Source organism: Lycium barbarum, chromosome 6 (assembly GCF_019175385.1).
Source record: "Lycium barbarum isolate Lr01 chromosome 6, ASM1917538v2, whole genome shotgun sequence".
Classification (NCBI taxonomy): domain Eukaryota; kingdom Viridiplantae; phylum Streptophyta; class Magnoliopsida; order Solanales; family Solanaceae; genus Lycium; species Lycium barbarum.
In genome coordinates this window covers 102,110,279-102,130,992 of record NC_083342.1, presented here as the reverse complement: position 1 = coordinate 102,130,992, position 20,714 = coordinate 102,110,279, and the positions used below count along the sequence as shown (strand labels likewise).

The following is a 20,714-nucleotide window of genomic DNA, read 5'->3' as shown; positions in this document are numbered from 1 at the left end:
ATCATTATGGACTAACTAAAAAAAAAGAGTGTCACATAAATTGAGACGGAGGAATTAGTAGATAACTGATATCTCGTGAAATACTCGAGATACGCATAAATTGGCTGGAACACCATTATCATTGTTATTTTAAAAAAGAAAAAAAAATACATAGATGATCCTTACTTTAATTTCTACCAACGATTAGTCTTTTGAACACCTAACCCGACAACCCTTACGCGGGATATAAGAAGCACTGAGGGGTGTAAATCTTATATCTTATCTTTTATATATATATAAAAGCAGAATTGGCATCACAGAATCACAGAGTTGGTATTCATCTATTTTTACTGAATTTTGAGGGGAAAAAACGGGCCTTAAAATTAAAGTAAAATTTACTTGGCATAGGTTCCATTGTTACCTATTTATGGTACATAACTAAACTTTTCAATAATTATATTTAGTAGCTAAAATATATCATATTTACTTCACATAGCTACCATGTTTTTACCACTCATCTGATAACTTCCACTCCCCTAAATTTAAGCAAAAAAAAACGTGTCTCTCTCCTACCTCCTAAATAGACGCCATTATTCACCATATCCATTACTTTCATCCAATTTCAAATCAGTTTTTCAATTATTCAACTTCCTTTTTTATCTCTAATTAACTACTCATTGATTTCTCTCACGTTTCAAATCTAATTCCCAAAATAAAGTAAGATTCTATACAGATTTTTATTTTTTATCGTGTATTTAACCTATATTTTGGGTGTTTTTTTTTTCGTTTGAATCAGGAATGCAAGTCTAAGTAATTAACTATCAGTGTTTGTTCTTGGTTGTTTTTTCTTAGATTCAATTGGAATGACTAAGAAAACTGCTACTCCGATGAGAAATACAGGTATACAACCCGAATGTGCGATTCCTAATTTTTCTTTGGGAATTTCGCAACATGAAACTGCCATTACAGGCTCTTATGCTGAGAATCGTTCAAAAAGAATTAACGATCCTAGGCGTTCTAAGGAATATGTTGATTCGAAGAGTAAACAACAAGAAAAATTGAAAAAGGTTTCTCAAATGGAGAAACAAAAGAAGAGAAAGGCTGGTGACAATGTTGTTAATGTTAAGGGCAAAAACATTGCTAAAGCCAAACGTAATGTGGATGAGGATGATGATGAAGAGGTATATTTATGTTGTATTTTCAGTATATTTAATTCTTCTTTTTTTAGTTCAGTTATTACAGATCTGTGAATTAACCAGATCTATATTATATGTGCATTTTAAGTATATTTTCTGTGTTTTTTTTACACATTTTTCTTCAGTTATTTCGTGTTTATTGTTCTTCACCATAACTGTGATTTTTAAGATTTTTAAGTACATTTAGTTATTTTGTGTATATTTTGTTGACAGTTATTACAGTGATTTTTAAGTACATTCAGTTATTATTTTGTTGACAGTTATTCTGTGTATATTTTTAAGTACATTCAGTCGATATATGTCAATCATACGTGTTTTTTGGCATGTTGTTTCAGGTATCTAAATTTTTTGTTACCAAGCACCCTGCTATGGCACCATCTATGTGTAGATACACGAATGTTAATGTAATGCAAGATATTAGAGGCAAACTAACAGAGCCACAGATGGATATGTTTAGGAATTCTTGTTTTGGTAAATATCTTAGAATGTAGCAATTGGATGTACAAGCACAGATTTTTCGGTGCTTTATGGTCAAAGAACTTAGGGGCAGTACATATAGGTGCTTTACATTTGAAATAAATGATAAAGTTCTGCGTTTTGTCCTTAGAGAATTTGCACTGATCACTGGGATAGATTGTGTATCTGATGAAAATTATTTTGTTTATGATAACTCAAAACCGAATAGGCTTATGGTTGAGTATTTTGGTAGAAATCAGGAGAACCAACTGCGAGTTAAAAGACACGAGCTTATTGAGTGTTTCAACAAGACTGTTTGGGATGATAAAGGGGATGACGCAGTCAAGATGACAATATTGTATTTCATAAATACGTGGGTACATTGTGGTGAGCCGAACTCAACAAACATACCAAGGATCTATTTTGATGTTGTAGAGGACGGGAGATATAATGAGTATCCTTGGGGTAAAGATTCGTTTAGAGAGTTGGTTGTAAGCATCGCGCAGAAATATGCTGGTTTTAAGAGATATTATAGGATTCATGGTTTGCCGCTTGCTATGCAAGTATGGTTGTATGAATGTTGCTCAAAAGTCCCGTCCACCATTGCAGTTAAGTCGGGGAATTTAATTCCTAGAATTTTGAACTGGCGGACTACGGAAGGAAAACCAGAATTCAAGAGATTGATGGATGGCATGTTCAGAGACGATAAAAATCCGGTAAAACAGTCTTTTAACAGTTTTGTGTCTTTTACCATTTAACTGTTTTAATAGCTTTGTTTTACATGCTATATTTTGATTATATTTTGTCTATATTTATGAAATAAGTCATTTGTGATCAATATATTTTGACTATATTTTCCTCATATTTTTAGTATGTTACCAATGTAGATATATACGGTAATATAATTTCTATATTTTGTTGTTCACGGTCCTGTAGATTTGAGGAAGTTGTGCCAACACCCCATGAGTTGGAAACTCTTAAATTGCCTCCTGTTGCACATGACATACCAGACGTCAAACATGGAGTTGATGGTGTACATGGTACTGATTTGGTAGACGATGATTACGATGATTTTAGTACCACACCACCGCATCTGTCTAGTGGCAAACAGCAACAAAGGAGTGCCAATTCTGATTCCCCTCGAGGCAAGAAACGGACACAGTTTCCAGTTTCTGTTCCTCCTTCCAGGAAACAACCATCACGGAAGGAATCTGGGATAAAAGGGACAAGGAAACCAGATGCACCTACAGCACCCCGAACAGATGAGTTTAAACTGATAAGGGAAGAGATTCAGATTTTCAAGAAAGAAGTAGGCGTTTTGTTTTCAATATGTTTTTTTTACTTCATATTGCTTGTGTCAAGTAATTAACAATTCTAATTCTATTTTTTGTCTTTCAAAACTGTAGGTGTTTGACTACATGGATCACGACTTCAAAAAGTTGTTAGATGCAATAAAGGGCAATCAAACACCAGATAAGGTAAAAATCAACACTAAAAATGGAAATTATTTACTTTTTAAGTTATTTTGATATATTTATTGGAAGACTTTATATTTTATTTTGGAAAATTTTAAAGGTCGGAGACACAATGTTGCAAGCTGACTTACATAGTGATGGTGGGATTTCTCAAGGCAATCAAAGTGGTGGTGCAGTAAAGCTTTCAACTAAAGAGAATCAAGGTGGTGGCGCCACTTCCGCGCAAAGGAGTCATCCAGGGGTACTCATTTTTTCTTTCACTTTTCTATATTTGCAGTATATTTTTCAAAGTGAAAATATTGGATTTTTAGCTGTGTTTAGTATTACCTATAGTGTATTTACATATATAGTTTTCACATGGTGATTTGTTAGTAGTGTTCTTTTTGATGTATCTATTTGTGCTATTTTTTGTTATGATTGTGTTTATATATACTAGCAGTGCTATATTTATTTTGGATTGATATTTTAATATTAGTTTTTCATATATGTTGTGGCTGTATTTTAATTGTATTTTGATTATTATGTTCAATGTTACTTATTCTGGTTTCTGTTTACTATATTTCAGCCATATTTACCATATATTTTCTCTATATTTATATGAAACTTTTAACTTTTATAGCAGTGCTATATATGTGTATATGTGTATCTGTTTTGCTGATGCCTTTAAATTCATTTGAACCATGTTTTTATTGTTTTAGCTTGAGGGAGTTGGGTTGCCAATTAATGATCCGGTTTCTGTTGTTGATGTGGATAAAGAAACCGGAGTTAAAAGTGATGCACTAACAGATGGGGTGCCCATAACACCAATCCATTTAAATTTTGATGTAAGTACTGAAATGTGGCTTTTAAGTGCCAATCACATATCGTTTTGATAAGCAATAATTGACAAACACCAGTCGTTTTTTTCTTGTTTTTTATTTCAGGAATCTCAGCAAATCGGCGATATGGAGAATGCTAATGCTTAATTTACCGCATCAGAGAAAATGGTAGCGGACTTGCTAGTCAACTGCCCTTTAGCATGTGTTATTCCTCTCGGTCCTCCTCCAGTACCACGCGATGATCAAACCGATTTGTCAAGTTAAAGGACTCCTCAGAATGTGGACAATAACCTAGTAACCATCTCTCAGTGGATGATTCCTGATTCTCAGATACCAATCCAACTTGGAGTACAACCAACAACCGGACAAAGTTCAACTAATGAAACTGAATAGCAAGTTGGAGTACAACCGATCGTTGGCCACAGTTCAAGTGATGAAATTGGACAACAAGTTCCCGTACAACCAAATGCGGGTCAAAGCTCAAGTGGTGAGACTGAACAATTTTCAAACTCTGAAAAACAGATCATTGTCCATCCAGGTGTTGCCCGAGAAAGGAAACCAAGCAAATACAACCTGTCCCCTTATTGTCCCAATTTCAGCTCAGCGGGTTCTTCTGCCAAAAATATCAGTCCTTGCATTTATCAGAAAAAATACCCATTTGTTGACCACCCTATAAATGCCCCGTTAGATACTTCGTTTCTTCAAGAATATCAAAAGTGGCTTGAGAAGGATCTGTTGAAATCGCATGACAAAAGGTACTTATTGTCACAACTTGTTTTTTTAGTTTTCCAGAATTCAATTATCAATAAACTTAACGTATGTTCTTTCCATTGTTGATATACAGGAAGCCAAAGGAAAATCATTACAGAAAGAATAAGGAAGGACTCGATCCTGCGGATGCCGAACTTCGGTTGCATTTAGGCGTTACAGCCGTAGCCGACAAAAACTGGTTCTATTTGTTATCTATGGATGGGCAATTTGGACTGATGAGGTTTGATATCTTTTCTGCTTGTTATCTAAGTTTTTTATGTTTTATAATAGAATTACAATGTGATGTATCTAGAGTATATTTTTTACTATATTTGACATATATATATATATATATATATATATATATATATATATATATATATATATATATATATATATATATATATATATATATATATATAGTTCACAATTTTGTATTTACATTAAGACTGTATTGTATTTTTAGAATATTGTCATCATTATATTTGCACTATATTTAATATACAGACATTAATTTACTAGTTGAGCATAGTACTGTCCAGGTATATAGAATTGTATTTTTACTATATTTAAGATTATATTTCACTATATTTACTACATATACAACAATATTTTTTTTGAACATAGTATTGATTAGAGTCACTGAATTGATGTTTTTATAGCATATTAATGTTATTTTCTACTACCTACGCAAGAAGGGGAAGTATCACAATAACAACAATTATAGATTCACCACTGCCAGCTGTATTTTTCACACTTTAGTTGCTGAAATTTACAAATCTTGGGAAAACCCTGATTCATCCACACGTGTCGCCAGTAAGGAAGATGAACTGTGTGAGTACATTAACGGGCACAGGCTGTTGGCTAATGTACCATGGTATACTGTTGACAACGTACTAATTCCTGTCAACATAAAAGAGGAAAATCACTGGATTTTGGTTGTGATATCATTCACTGACAGGTCTGCTCTCATCCAATGAAAAGATCATTCATTTTTCTACAAATTTTATATGTTTGTTTTTTTCGTATATTTTCTTTTTACAAACAGGTCCATCTACGTATACAACTCATATCGAGCTGCAGGGCATGATGCTGTCGTTAGAGTCGGAGTGAAAATGTTGGCTACTCTTGTGACACACAGTCTACAAATGATTGATTTCTATGAGAAGAAGGCGGATATAGATTTTGCCACACATCCTTGTTACAGAAATAGAGAACAGACCGACAACTTTGACATTGTGAATGTAGACAATCTTCCGCAACAAGCTCCCTCTAGCATGTAAGATTCTATTACAATAAAAAACACAATAAATACATCTTCTTTTTTTTTTTGTGGGTTTTGATAAGTAAATTTTTTGATCATTTTTGTTTCAGGGATTGTGGTGTGTATGTGGCAGCCTTCGCTGAATACTTGAGCTCAAGTGCAGTCATCCCAACCGAATTCGATGCGAAGTTACTCCGTATGAGATACAACTCCCTTTTATGCGACTATGCATGGGATAAGTCAAACAACAATGCATCAAGTGATAACGAGCAGCCTCCAAGACCAATTAGACCAGCAGTTGATTACGATGCAGTTGATCAAGAGGATCTTGATTAGGCCACCAATTCATTTGTGTTTTTGATTTTCGTGTTGAACAATAGCATAGTTGGTTGCGACTTTTGTTGCTATTTTTTCATTTTGGACATATTGTTTCATGTGCAATAATCTTTTTTAGGATGATTAATATTGAACACCACCTTATGGTTTTTATATTGTTGTTTCTTTCAAGTATGTTATTTTTTCAATGCATAAATTCCATTTTTCATTATCTGTGAAATGTATTCATTTAACAAAGTAGTATATATAACCATTTAAATACAGTCGATATATACAGAAAATATAACTCAGATATATTCCATAAGTTCATTTTTTAAATTACAGTTTGTTACAAAATTTAAAATTTCATCTAAATACACTTCAAATATATGTAAAATATATATCAAATATAGTTAACAGTAAACCAGACTAAGTATTATCTACCAGATCAGACAAAATGCAACTAAAATATAGCCAAAATATATACGAAATACAACTATTAAATCATAAATGCAAAACAAAAGGTCAAATCAGTCAACATAGAGTAGACTTTCCAAATACCATTTAACCACCAATATAGCATTACATTGAAAAACATCGGATGTTCAACCATGTGAAATACAATCATACTAGAATAATATGAATTCAAGATGAATTCATTTTTTATTTTTAACTGAAATTTAAAGTAGAATTGTCTTAACAAATAAAATCAAAATGGACTTATTTATTCTTCTTATTGAGCGGCGGATTATCACACGAACGCCTATTATGACCAAGACGTCCACATTTACCGCAGGAATTTCTGCGTTTACCAATCATCAACTCCTGCAATGGCTTGTCCCTCTTCTTTTTTGGCCTCCCAGGGGGTCTCTTATAGATCGGTGGCATAACAACTTCATCTAATAGACTTTTAGGAACATTCCACTCGGTCTCATCGGGAAGAGGATCAACTGGCACATCATATGTGTTCACAACTGTTTCCGGCTTGAATAAATGCGAACAATATACATCAGCAGTCAAATTTTTATTCTTCAATACTGCCCATGCATGAGAACACGATATCTCGTCCAGTTGGAACATCCTGCAGCTGCAAGTTTTCTTCTTCAAATCTATTATGAAACGCCTCGGTCTATCATTCACTGTGTAAACATATTCAGTTGACGCTTCAACCTGAGAACCATTTAACAAATAAACAAGCATTACCTGAGCAGTTTTACCATATTGGGAATATATATAAATATACATTACATATGGTAAAATATAGATTAAATTTTTGTGTTGCAAACAAAGATACCTTCATTCGTATTGATTTGTACTCGTTGATCGACAACATCTCTTGATACCGCCTCATCAGTGTTGTGAATGTGTAGGTACCATTTTTTCTATTTGTGCAATTCCATCTACCAAACATCTTCCTCATTTCTTCAAGGAAATCAAAAATATGTAACTCTCTTGCAGCAACCAGTTTTCCATTAATACATTCGGCTATATTCTAAGTCATTGTCCATCCTCTATTAACAGGTGAATAAAGCCTAGACCATTTATCTCTTCCAGCATCTTGTAGGTATCGTTTTACCCGAATATCAACATTTCCAATCTTCTCCATCAATTTATCGAACTCATCCTGGCTGTATGCTTTCGCTAGTGAATAAAATATAGGACTCAGCACCTCACTGTTTGTTGTGTATTGCTTTGTCACATTTTTCCACAAATGCCATATACAAGCCAAATGAGGAACAATAGGATACACCTTAGAAACTGCGTGTATTATGCTTTCATGTCTGTCGGACACGACACACATATTTTGCCTAACACCATAAGCTTGCTTGAACAGTTCAAATAACCACGTCCACGACTTATTATTCTCAGAATCTATCACACCATACGCTAGTGGTAGGATATTACCTACAAAAATCAGTATATATTTATAATATATTCAACACATATTTCAACTGAATTTGATCTCACACTGTATTTTTAGCACCATCATTTATAAAACAACAGTATATATTTACAATATATTTACCTCATATTTACAGTGTATTTCAGCATATAATATTCACAAATTAACACCAGCAATACATCCAGAGTATGTTTTTAGCAGCTTTATTTGCAAATCAATAAGCATAATGTTGTATTTATAAAAAAAACATTCATAGAATAGAATTACACATACCTGCTCCATCCAAAGTACTTGCCGACACAAATGTACCATTATACGTTGATTTAAGGTGTGCATCATCCACTACAACTATTAGTCTACAACACTCGAATCCCTTTATGAATGCTTTGAGTGCTACAAACAAATACATAAACTCATTTTCTGGTGATTTATGCATTTTAACGAGCGATCCAGGATACGTTTTATCAAGTATGTATATATATGCCGACAACTTCTTGTATGAATCAGCTGGATCACCTCTGAAATCTTTTATAGCCTTCTCTCTAGCTCTCCATGCCATCATATAAGAAACATCTACGCCGAATTCATTCTTAACATCATCTATTATATCCCCAGGTTTGACCTTCCTTTTATGGTTAGTTATTTTCGCCTTCACAACCGCTTCTCCAATAAAACAACTTGTTGCTTGCCTTTGTGAATACACCTTGCCCTTTAACGGACATGTATGTTCGTCATCGAAAGCTCTAACCCTGAACATTTCAGAATCCCCAATTCTCGACGCTCTGAATTTCCATTTACATTCCGACGACCAACATGCCAGAGTGTAGCTACATAATACAATGCAAATAGTACATATTGAATCAATTAAATACAGTATAAATATACAAAAAAATATATCATAATATATTGCATCAAACATTTTTAAAATTAACAGTGTGCTAAATAAGTTAACAAATCATCTTAATACAGTACAAATATAACAAAAATACATCTGCACTTTCTGTTACCAAAATACATTTAGAAAATCATACCTTATAGCATTCGATCTCTCTGTTTTGAAATTGAATCTTTCACGAATTGCGTATTTCGTCATCGCAATTTTCAAAGTTTCCTTATCCTGGTAAATTTGATCGACAAAAACTCCTTTCGCTTCCGGTTTCGAAATTACCAAATTGTTATCAATCCCAAACAAAACAACAGTGTTTACTGTAGAATCACAAACTTTCATACCATCCCGATTCTCGCTATATCCAATTTGCAGCACATCATCTCCAATAATACGATTACCAGTTGCACCATCCTCAACATCCAAATCATGAATACTAACGCACATTGGATACATCCCCAAAACTCTGTTTTCTCTCTTAAGCTCAACGTACACACGAACTCCCATATCGTTGTGTATTTCAATTGGTTGAAAATCGCCTTCAACAGTATATTTTATTGAAATAGTTTTCCTAACAGTATCCACGCCTAATTGATTTGTAATCGTACAAACTAACTCATCGTAATTGCAATTATCAATGAATACAACAACATCAATTTTGTAATTCACAAAACAGTTCTGATCGTTCCAAAAACCAGAATGACGGATCAACGCAGTTACGCTTGTCATTATCCTGTTGTTTTCGAATACAACAATGTGTTATATTCAATTTAGTTGAAACAATTTCAGAAAAGACGAACAAAAAAAAAAAGTTTGCAGTGAAAAAATCGTTACCTCAATTATGAACTCAACTTGATAAAATCAAATATATATTCGTCATGATAATCAAGTTCTGTTCACTGGTTTGATATTGTTATTTTTCAAAGGTTTTTGAACCTTTTTATTTTTGGTTAAAAATATGATTGTAATGTTTGAATTCATTTTTTTTTTGAATTTGTTAGCCATTTGAATGAGATATGGAATCAGATAATGGGAGGATATTTGCGTGAATCAGGGAACAATAGAACCGATTCTAATTTAAATTGGAACAGATTTTGTTTCCATAAATATAGCACTGTCAGTTAGACTCGCGTCTGTATTTTCGCTATATTTATGCTATATTTTTGTATACCCGACTACTAGATAAATATAGGGTCATCTAGTTACGAATTGTAAATATAGAATATGTAGTTATAGATTGTTAGAAGGAATTAAAAAGTAGCTGTTTGTGAAAATTTTACAAAATTAAAACTCCCAATTAGAGACGCCTCTTCGCCTCTTGGACCCCTAGGAATTATAACAACGCTAATATATCTCCCTAATTTCCCCATCACGCTCCCAAAATCTTCTTCCCATTCTGCTTATGGTCGCACCTCTTAATTAGGCCTTCCTCTCCATATCTTCTTCCTAACCAGAAACATAGTACAATCACAATGAAATTCATCTATGGACCATAGAGAAGAAACCAAGAGACCTTATTGAAAAAATTAGTGGATGAATTCTAAAGTCTTTTCCCAATTGACAAAGGCTAGAAGTTTTGGTTCGTAACATCTGTGGAAAATTTTCTTCTCAAATTTTCAACTTTTGAAAATTTAGACTCTAAAGATTGCGTAATGGGTGTTGGAGAAGTTGTATTATCCGTCCATTGCTCTTTAACATGTCTATTTGAGAATTCATGCATATGAAGTGGCATTGATGCCCTGATTGCAAATTCTACATTGAATGTTTTAGCAAATGTGATGATATGTGGTGCAGTTCTCTTTCCTTTTTCTTAATTTTTAAGGTAGAACTAAAATTTTACTGAATTGATCAGTTGATTCTTTTTGTATATACAAATTTGAGAATTCACTTGTTTATTCAATTCTTCAATTTATTTTTAGCCTGCTCTGTGCTCTTTGTTGGTGTACTTGGATTAACGCTCTATTTGTCTATTATGATTGCCTACAAAATGGTGTTTTCCCCAGTTTTGGCTTTGCATACTTGCATTGTGGATTTTTTTATTTTTTTTTTTATCTTAATTTGTTGAATTTATTGACTGAGTAGTATCGTTCTTTATCAATATATCAGTGAACTCACTGATTTAAAAATAATCATTATATATCAATCCATTAGAAATTGACAAATAGAAAAACACGGTTTTGGTACGATTTCTAAATTTAGCACTGTCCGAAGAATTTGCGTTTTAGTTTTGAGAATGTGTCTCTTAGTTCTACTTTTTTTCCTTGCAGTAGTGAAAACGAAAGCCCCGTTACAGGAATTCAGCTTTTATGGAATTTCCTTAAAGTTTTCACTATAAAGGTTGGTGCTTATCTCTCTTGGTTCAATTGTTCTTCAGTACATCTAATTCTAAAAAATACTTGCATACGATGTAGTGCAAGGTCTGCAGGCAATTTCTTTCTTTTTTAATCATTGAACTCTCTTTCTGGAAATGGATTTAATAAAAAAGAACCTTTCAGAAATAAAAGTGCAAATATCTTATCATGGTTGTGTAATTAGTAATAGTCAAGAATGCTGTTACGAACAGACAAGGTTTGTACAATGGCCATTCTTCTTCAAAACAATAGCTTTTTTCTTAAATACAGGAAAAAAAGGCCTTTTAAAAGTTGAATGATAATTCTTCTTCAAAACAATAGTTTTCTTTTTTATTACAAGAAAAAGGGCCTTGCAAAGTTGAATTTTCAGACCTTTTTTTTTAAGGTTTTATTCCTTTAAGTCAAGAGTGTTACAACTCCAAATATATACCGGTTCTTTTCTCCCTTCCTCTATTTTATAATGTCCTAAAACATTTCAAGTTAACTTTGAATGTCAAAGTTGAACTTACCCTGATATCTCATAACTTTGTGTTCACGTTCCAGTGCAAACAAGATTCAAGAAAACTGAATTGCTTTCTTTAGGAGGGGCTCTATATGAAGTCTTTTATGCTTCTAGGTATCCATTTTCTTATTTTCTAGATATTCTGCTCTGTTTTAGCTTATCGTTTGAGAATAGGGAAAGTTAATTATATTGGTTGATTTTTCGAATGCAGACCAAAGTACAAAATGAAGAGATCCAAATTAATGCGTACCAATTGACTTTCTTTAGGCGAGTCATGACGGGATCAAGATTATTAATATCCAGTAAGGCTGTGAATTCGCATGGAGCTTTTATATTTATGTGTGTTTCATCACTTGGAATGTGAGGCAATTTAGAGGAAAACACATTTAAGAAAAAAATTTCCCCATCGGTTTCAGATGAGTCCTTTTTTCTGGATAAGAAAACTATACTGCAGGGATCAAAAATCTTATGAAGTCTGGCTATCTTTTCATCTTTACTGAATGAGGTGGTAACTTCTCTCTTTTTGTAAGTCGTTCTCTTTTTGCTTATCAGGAGGTGTCTTTATTTTTTATTTTTTTATTTTTTTGGTTTTCCACCCGATGTCCGGTACCAGCATTGGAGCCCAACTATATCTAGATTCGCGCCGCACAGGGCCCCATTTGGGGGGAAGCGCTCCCTATCAAGGATTTTTCCATACCCAGGACTCGAACCCGAGACCTCTGGTTAAGGGAGGAGCAGCCCCATCCACTGCACCACATCCTTTGGTGGTAGGAGTTGTCTTGATTATTGCTCTTCCATGGTAACCATCTTTATAGAAATATCTTTTACCAAAAAAATGAAAAGTAAATGCAAATTAAGTTACAGAAAGTCTATCATATCATCTCTTATCTTTACTTTACCATTTTTTTTAATATCTAATCGGTAATTTACTATCATTTTATATCTTGCTCATCTCATCAGCTTCTTTTTATTCAATTAAAGCCAGTTTTCCATTTGTATAGGTTGTATTTAATGAGTTCACAAGATATAGGACTATGGGAACCCTTCTTGTGCACCAAGCAAAAGGGAAAATCAGGGATGTCGTGTTTGTTGAGCTACAAAGGTGAGTTTGTTTATATGTCTATTTCTGGTTTATGTTTTATATTTTAACGTGCTAATACATGAGCACATTTTGTTGATTTGCAAGGTGAATATTAAGCATTAAACTCTCTTCTGATGAGAAAAAACTGTAGTTTGTGACCTGATAAATGTTGTTGCTCTCGAGGGCAAATAATTGTTGCATTACTTTTTGGCCCTTCTGTGAGTTACATGAAGGAAACTTCATCCAAAGTGCAGCTGTATCAAAGATACAAATTTTGTTGAAACCTCTTTTCTAAGTTATTGTCATTGTATTTATCTTTATTATTTGTTGCATTTAAGGTATTCTTTAGCTAAGATATATGTTAAGGAGATGATATAAAAGGGCATGTGAATTGTTAGGAAGAATCTACCATACAGAGTTGGAGTTCTGTGAACAAAGTCTTGTGAGGTTAATAGAGTTAGGAGTTTAGAGAACCAGCGTGTTACATTTGAGATTTTCATGACTATTCATAATGATTGTCTTGAATCCAGCAGTCGAAGAATATACACATTTATAAGCCTTTGGCATTCTTTTTTTCATATTTTTGAGAATTTTGTGTTTCGTTGATTATTTTCTTAATTGTGCCGTGAAAAATTCAAGCATTATTAGTTCCTATTCTTATAACAATTCGTAGCTCTCATGGTGATTTTCAGTTGCTTGCCCCCACTTTATTAGTATCTTTTGAGTATATTATTTCAACATTTTCCCTTTGTTTTTGAATGTCTCTTCAGGGTTTGGAGTAGTGAGTGTCTCTTCAGGGCTTGGAATAGTGAGATCAATCTATCACTCTTGCTACTTATTCCATTCAAAACTGTGAGGAACATACCAGTGGAATTGAAGGCAACAATTGAAGAAACAATATATAGAAGTTTATGACTGATTAGCTAGAGTATTATTTAGATAAGTGGTGATTGAATGATTTTTGTTAGTGTTTTTTTATCTGCTTGAAAATTTTGTGTAGGCTTTATAAGTTAAGATACTACTCAATTAATTGATATCTTTCATACCGCGCGAAGCGTGGTTGAATTTACTAGTAAAACAATAATTTAACAATAAAATCCAATACACGGGTTGAAAGGGGGAGAAAAAAAACTAAGTAAAACAAATGCAACAAATAAATAGAAGGAATTAGAATTAAAAAAATAGGACCCCACCCCTCGTCTTCTTCATCATTCATCCAAATCATTCCCCAACCGCCGTTGCTTTTCCTTAGCCAGGTTTCCTAGCCAGGGGGTGTCAAAGCTATTCGCAAAATCGATCGGATCCACCGAACCGACTTTTAGAATTTTTTTTTAGTGAAACCGAAGGTTTTTAGTATATACTAATAACGGTACCAAATAATTAGGTCAAAAAATTTATTTTATAAAAATTATCGAAATAATATCGAACTGTACCGAATAAATTTTTATATATATATATATTTATGTGTTAAGTTTAAAGTATAAAGCATTAAAATTTTTCTACCTTGGGCGTTGGGCTTTAAGGGTTTTGTTGAATTACAAGTAATATCAAAACTTCACCACTATTAATTGTCAAATAAAGGAATTACACGTTATTTGGCTTACTGCTTAGAGTCTAGGACTCAGCATATCTTTTCAGTTCTCAACATCAAGATACAGTGATTAAAGGTTGGTGCCTTGCTACCTTTTAGTTTCTTCCCAATTTTTTTTCCTTATTTCATATTGTTTTTCGTAGTTTTTATGTTATGTTAATTTTCTTTAGAAGAAACAAAAGGATTATGGGAAAGAAGAGGCAGTAGATATATGAATTGAAGAGCTTGTTTTCACCCTTTGATTTTCTCGTTCTAATGCTAATGGTGCAAACGAAGTATGATTTTGACATTTGTTATAAAGTGACTTAGAATATATACCAGTAGAGGCGGAGTCAGAATTTGAGGTCTGGGGTTCGGAATTTTAAGACAGGACACCGACCTCAAGCTAATGTATAACAACCACGGGTGTCTCAATAAAATTAATGGCCTAAAGCTAAATTTTAATCCGAAACCTTAAATATATACACATATATAAAAATAAAAAATCTAGCCTTTTTTTTTTATATATATATAATTGTTGCATTTACTTCACATAGTAACATTATTATTCATATTTATAATAGTGAGGATTAATTAAAGTTAATAAGATGTTAGTCATGTGTTTTAAATACATTACCTTAGATGTTGTTGTAAAAACGTTATTTAATAATATGAAGATTTTGAGCAATTTAGTTCAAAGTTCTAAAATATTTCTCTTCAAAAGTAGATAGTTTTTTCCCTTCTTTTATTATTTTAATTTTGTACTTCTTTTTTACAATCTTCAATATTGTCTAAGAAAAAATAAAATCATAAAATTCATCCGTAAAAGTTTTGGGGGCCAAAACAAAGGTTTTACTAGCTTCACCTTTGAGCTACCCCTGATAACAACCATCAAACTAACGAACACGTATCAGTATTTAATATATTTTGAAAATTTAATTTTGGGTTTGGCTCTGTGAAAGAAAACAATGAAAAAGAATGGTAACAACAAGTATCGGGAGAATTCGGTTTGCTTTTTTGCTTATTGATTTGTCAATTTTATGTTTTGTTTTTAAAAAATAAAGTGTTAAAAGAAATTTCGTATACTATTATGTATGATAACAAAAAAGGAAAAAGTTACCCCCAAAGGAAAAGAACTGCACGAGTTGAATTTATCCGTTCTTCTAATTTTAAAAAGTGAATTAAAAGAGAATCTTGCTTATTACAACAAAAAATGAAAAAACATACGCACTAGTGGAGTTTCGCCCACATCTCTGGAAAGAAAGAGCTTCTCTAGCCTCTGCATTACCACTGAACCATCCATTTATTTGTGTATGTGGGTTTGCAAGTAATAATATTTACCTTTACTATTTTTTTATAGTAAAAATATAAGGCCTACGCAAAAGCTACTGGGTTCGCTCAAACCCCCCTTTAACATTGTAGCTCCGCCCTGTATACCAGGCATTCTAATAAAGAATTGTATACTTTAGGTGTAATATTAAATCTACTATAATTTTATATAAGGTTACATTAAATAAATTACCGATAACCGAACCCTACCGGTATCGAAAAGAAACCGAGAGAATTGGACGGTTTTGAAAAATCTAATTTTGATTATATCAATAGATTAACCGAAAAATTGATATGATATAATTCTTTTTTAAAAAAACCGGCCGAACCATACCATTAAAGCTCTTACTTTTCTCCCCTTCCTTTCTTTTCTTCTTCCTGGGAAGTATCCATCTAGGGAAGTGAATTAAGTGGTGGGTCTGACAAATATTGAGTTTCATTTTGAAGCTACTAATAGATTTGGGCGAGTCTTTTTGTAGTTTTTTTCAGAAGATATTTTGTTACTGAGAAACTTTGCCTAGTCTAGATCATTCAGTTGGTTGATGGCAAAAACTCATGGTTTTAAGCAAAGGCGGACTCATATGGAAGGGTGGGTGTACACGTGCACTTCCACCCTTCGGAAAAAATTATGTATATATATGTGTATATATCTTGAGAAATTAGTATATATTTAATTATACACTCTAACAAATGAAAGTGTCTTTGGGGCACGTTGGTTGCAACTGTTACTTCTCTTACATGTCACCCCGGTTCGAACCCGAATGTCACTTTTAATTATTTTTTTGAGCCTATTTCTAGAAAAACAATAAGCGTTAAATGAGCTCGCCAAGATTCGAACCTGCACTGTTACCACATGTTGCACAACCTTAGTTACTGAGCTATCTCTTTCATTTGCTTCACTATGTTAAATTTTATTTATTATACATATTTGACCTATATACTTGTATTTTCATCACTGCTACACTATTAGTGACCGGTCCAATAGGGTATTATCCCTCAATCGTTATTAAAATTTTTGTTGACGTTTATGTTGAGAATGATGCTCCCGCCGTCTTAAAATTCTGAGTCCGCCTCTGAATTTTTAAGGTGGAGTTGGGCCAAGGATGATGGGAAAAATTGGAGGAGAAGGAATGAGAATGATATGGGGTCCACGTATTAATTTTGAAGAAAAGAAGATAAATATAATTTTAAAGTGCTTCACGAGCCTCTAAGTTAATTCCCTAAAAAATCATTCATGTTTTGACAATTGCCTCATAATATCATTTTTGTTTCTTTTAGTACTAGAATATCACTCAGTTATCCCTATTTTCCTCAAAAAATACTAAACCTTACAAAACCCTCCTTCTCTCTTAGTTGACAGCCATGTCACATTAAAATTTATTTTTTTAATAATAGACTTATGGAATAATTTTAAAGACCTCCCTCCAAGTTTGTCTTTATAACACTTAGTTCCCTTTACACTAGGCTCCCTTATTTTGATTCTTTTGTAACCAAACTAATTTTAAATACTAAAAAATATTTATGTTGCTAATATACCCTTTTGTAACCTTATTTATAATGTTTAAACTTTTGACAATAATAGTTTCTCATTGATCGTAAGATTTTTTCTAATTCATAAATATCAAATTTTATAGGTAAAAGTGTTGGGTTTTTTTTTTTGTTGTTGTTGTTGTTGTGCTTGAAAATTTTAATCTCGAACGCTAAAACATGAAATTCAACAAGTGTGATATGAAAATTGACTCAAAAACCTTGGGCTTCATACTACTTCAGTAATTATTTTTAAAGTCTCACGCTGTACATACAGTTTTCAACCATTTTTCGTAGATATAATTATGCTCCTTCTACCAAAAAAAAAAAAATAGTTTAAAACTTATTGCAATAATCCAGCTATAAGAATTTAAAAAATAGGTTATTCATTTCACCCTCTAAATACTAAAAGCGAGATGTGCTCCTTTTAGCCTAAATATTGTTATTAATAACATGATTATAAGAACAAAGAGAAATATTACCGTAACACTAGAATTTAGAATTTCTTATTTAGATATAAGATAGTTTTAAATTTTTAGCCTAACTATTAATTTAATAATCCTAACAATTTTAGGGTGAGATAACTGTTATGAAACATTGTTCGCATGATTAAATTATAAAAGGGTAAATTTGGAATATAGATTTTTAATTATTTAAAGAAGTTTGGTTACAAAAATTGAAATAAGGGAGATTAGTGCAAATATCTAAACCACAAGGGAACTAAGTGTTATCAAGACAAACTTAGAGGGAGGTCTTTGAAATTATTCCATAAATTTATTATTAAAAAAATAAAAATTTTATGTGACATGGCATGCCAATTAGGAGAGAAGGAGGTTTGTAATGTTTAGTATTTTTTGAGGAAAATGGGAATAGTTGAGTGATATTCTCAGGGGTGGGCATAGTTTGAGCCAACTTGAAATCCAAACTGAAATCTTAATTTTTTGGATATATGGTTTGGATTTTTGAATTATGGATTGGACTTCAGGTATTATTTTTAAAGTTTTTGAATTTTGAATTGGATGTCGAGTTTAGTACGTTGGATTTTTGGATATCCGAAAATCCGAAATATCTGCACTTTATATTTAGCCTTACTTATATTATATGTGCCCACTACTAATTAGTCCTAAGGTCCAGTATAATATTAAGTCCAACATAGAATTAGTGGACAAAAACACATCTCAAGCAGTATCATTTTTTTTTTAGTTTCCTACTTGAACTATCAAGTGTGAGAGTTTCCTCCCTAAATTATTACCAATTAGTTTGAAAGACACACCTCAACTATCAGTTGTGAGAGTTTCCTGCCTAAACTGTTACCAACTAGTTTGCAAAACACACCTCAAAACTGATAATTGATGTGTGTTTTGCAAACTAGTTCAGGTAGGAAAAGTGAAAGTTCAGGTAGGAAAAGTGAACAATTGATAGTTGAAGTGTGTTTTGCAAACTAGTTCGTGATAGTAAACTCTCACATCTGATAGTTTAGGTAGGAAACTCAAAAAAAAAATGATACTTGAGGTTTGGTTTTTACCCTTAACCCTAAGTTAAATATAATATAGCTTGCAAAGCTGGAGTTTACTTCACTACTATAAGAATAAGACAACTTTCATTGAAACAAAGGAAATAATGTAGAACTTAACTATGTGACATCATACCTTTTGGTTTAGTGGTAACAATTCTTTGATGAATCCACATATTTGATTTCACATTATGCTAAGACCTGTAACTTGTAACCAGGGCACATGAATTTCATTCCTAATAAACCTGCCTTAAAGGCTCAAAGCAAAACCGAAAATCCGAAATATCCAAACTGATTAATCCAAAACCGAACTTAAAAAATCCAATCCAATCCGAGCTTATTTGGATTGGGTTTGGATTGTAATTTCTTCAATCCGAAATCCGAAAACCGAAAATTCAAACCTAAACTTTCATATTCAATCCGACGGCCCGAAAGCCCACCCTTAGATATTCATATTCTAGTCTTAAATGAAACAAAAGTGATATTATGAGGCAATTATCAAAATATGGGTGACAGTTTAGGGAATTAACTCCTTCAGTCTAAGTGCAAAACATATATTTTACTAAGTTAGTTGAAAAAACCCGAATTCTCAACACAAATATATATAACCACTGATTGCTAAATTACAACTTTAACACTCAAACTACTCAATTATAATGAAAAAGACTGAAATCAAGTAACTAATGATAGATATAAAAATGGGGATGAGAAGTTAAGACTATGAGAGAAAGGGGACGAGAGAAACATACAGTTTCTTTCATATTACTCATGAACCCATTTGCTCCCACAACGCGTTATATATAAATCAACCTGGATCCCAAACAAATATCTTGTTGGGCTGTCCAAATGACTAGCCCATTCGTGGTGTAGCCCCTGGCCTAACAGCTTGGCCAGCCTCTGTCCAGATAACTGGCCCATAAGCAGTATTTGAGTTATCCCGGTTTACAACATTAGTTGCATGAAGAAGTACCTGCCTGATCACTATTATAATTCATTTTTTTTGCGCGGATTACCCTTCTTTTGAGATGGTCTTTAATTTTTGCCCCTCAAATTGGTGGTCATTAATATTTTCCCTTCGCTTAACACCCAAAGGTCTTGAGTATGAACCCAGACTCAGTAAAAAAAAAAAAAAACGTGAACCATAAGTTGAGATTCGCAAGGCATAAGTTGGAGAAGTTGGACCCCAACTTATGCCTTAAGGCAGAGGTTTGCAAAATTTCGACAATTTTTTTTTTTTGGCCTTAAGGCATAAGTTGGTGCCCTGCGAATCCCAACTTATGCCTTGCGATTTTTTTTTTAATTTTTTTTTGACTAAGAGGGAGTTCGAACTTGGAATCAAGAAGCTTGTAGCGAAGACTATAAATTAAAGACCACTAATTTGAGGGCCAAAAATAAAAACCAACCCCATCAAAGGCCAATTCTACAAATTGCCCATTATAATTAAAACGTTTCAACTGATTATTAGTGACAACTTAAATGGATCGTCTAATTATTTCGCCTTTAAAAAAAGGGAAAAAACTTACATATACAATTGGGACATATACATTGCAAAAAAAAAAAAAAAAAATGGCCCAAACTTTACATTACAATTCGTTGGCCCAAAAATACAATAGGCCCATTCTTACATCTAAAAGAACCAACGTTTTTTCCGTTATTTTGGTATCCCCATCTTTGTCCGTATTGTGTTGCCTCCATTCTCTCTCCTTTAATACTTCATATACATCGATACTTCAAAATCATACCTAATGCAGCTCGAACACTTTATATACATTAGCAATTGGTGAAAGAAATCAATGATT

At 32.8% G+C, this 20,714-nt stretch overlaps 1 long non-coding RNA gene across 5 annotated transcripts; it reads left to right on the top strand.

The window, feature by feature from the left end:
- Positions 1-10,378: 10,378 nt before the first annotated feature.
- LOC132599892 (uncharacterized) lies at positions 10,379-14,045 on the top strand. Of its 5 annotated transcripts, none has more exons than XR_009567063.1 (7): positions 10,379-10,864; positions 11,310-11,379; positions 11,937-12,009; positions 12,107-12,197; positions 12,312-12,694; positions 12,897-12,997; positions 13,747-14,045. It is a non-coding gene; the product is annotated as an uncharacterized LOC132599892 (long non-coding RNA). The 5 variants fall into 5 exon arrangements; XR_009567060.1 differs by having other exon boundaries at positions 12,107-12,400; positions 12,509-12,694; XR_009567062.1 differs by having other exon boundaries at positions 10,379-10,621; positions 12,107-12,694.
- The last annotated feature ends 6,669 nt before the right edge of the window (positions 14,046-20,714 follow it).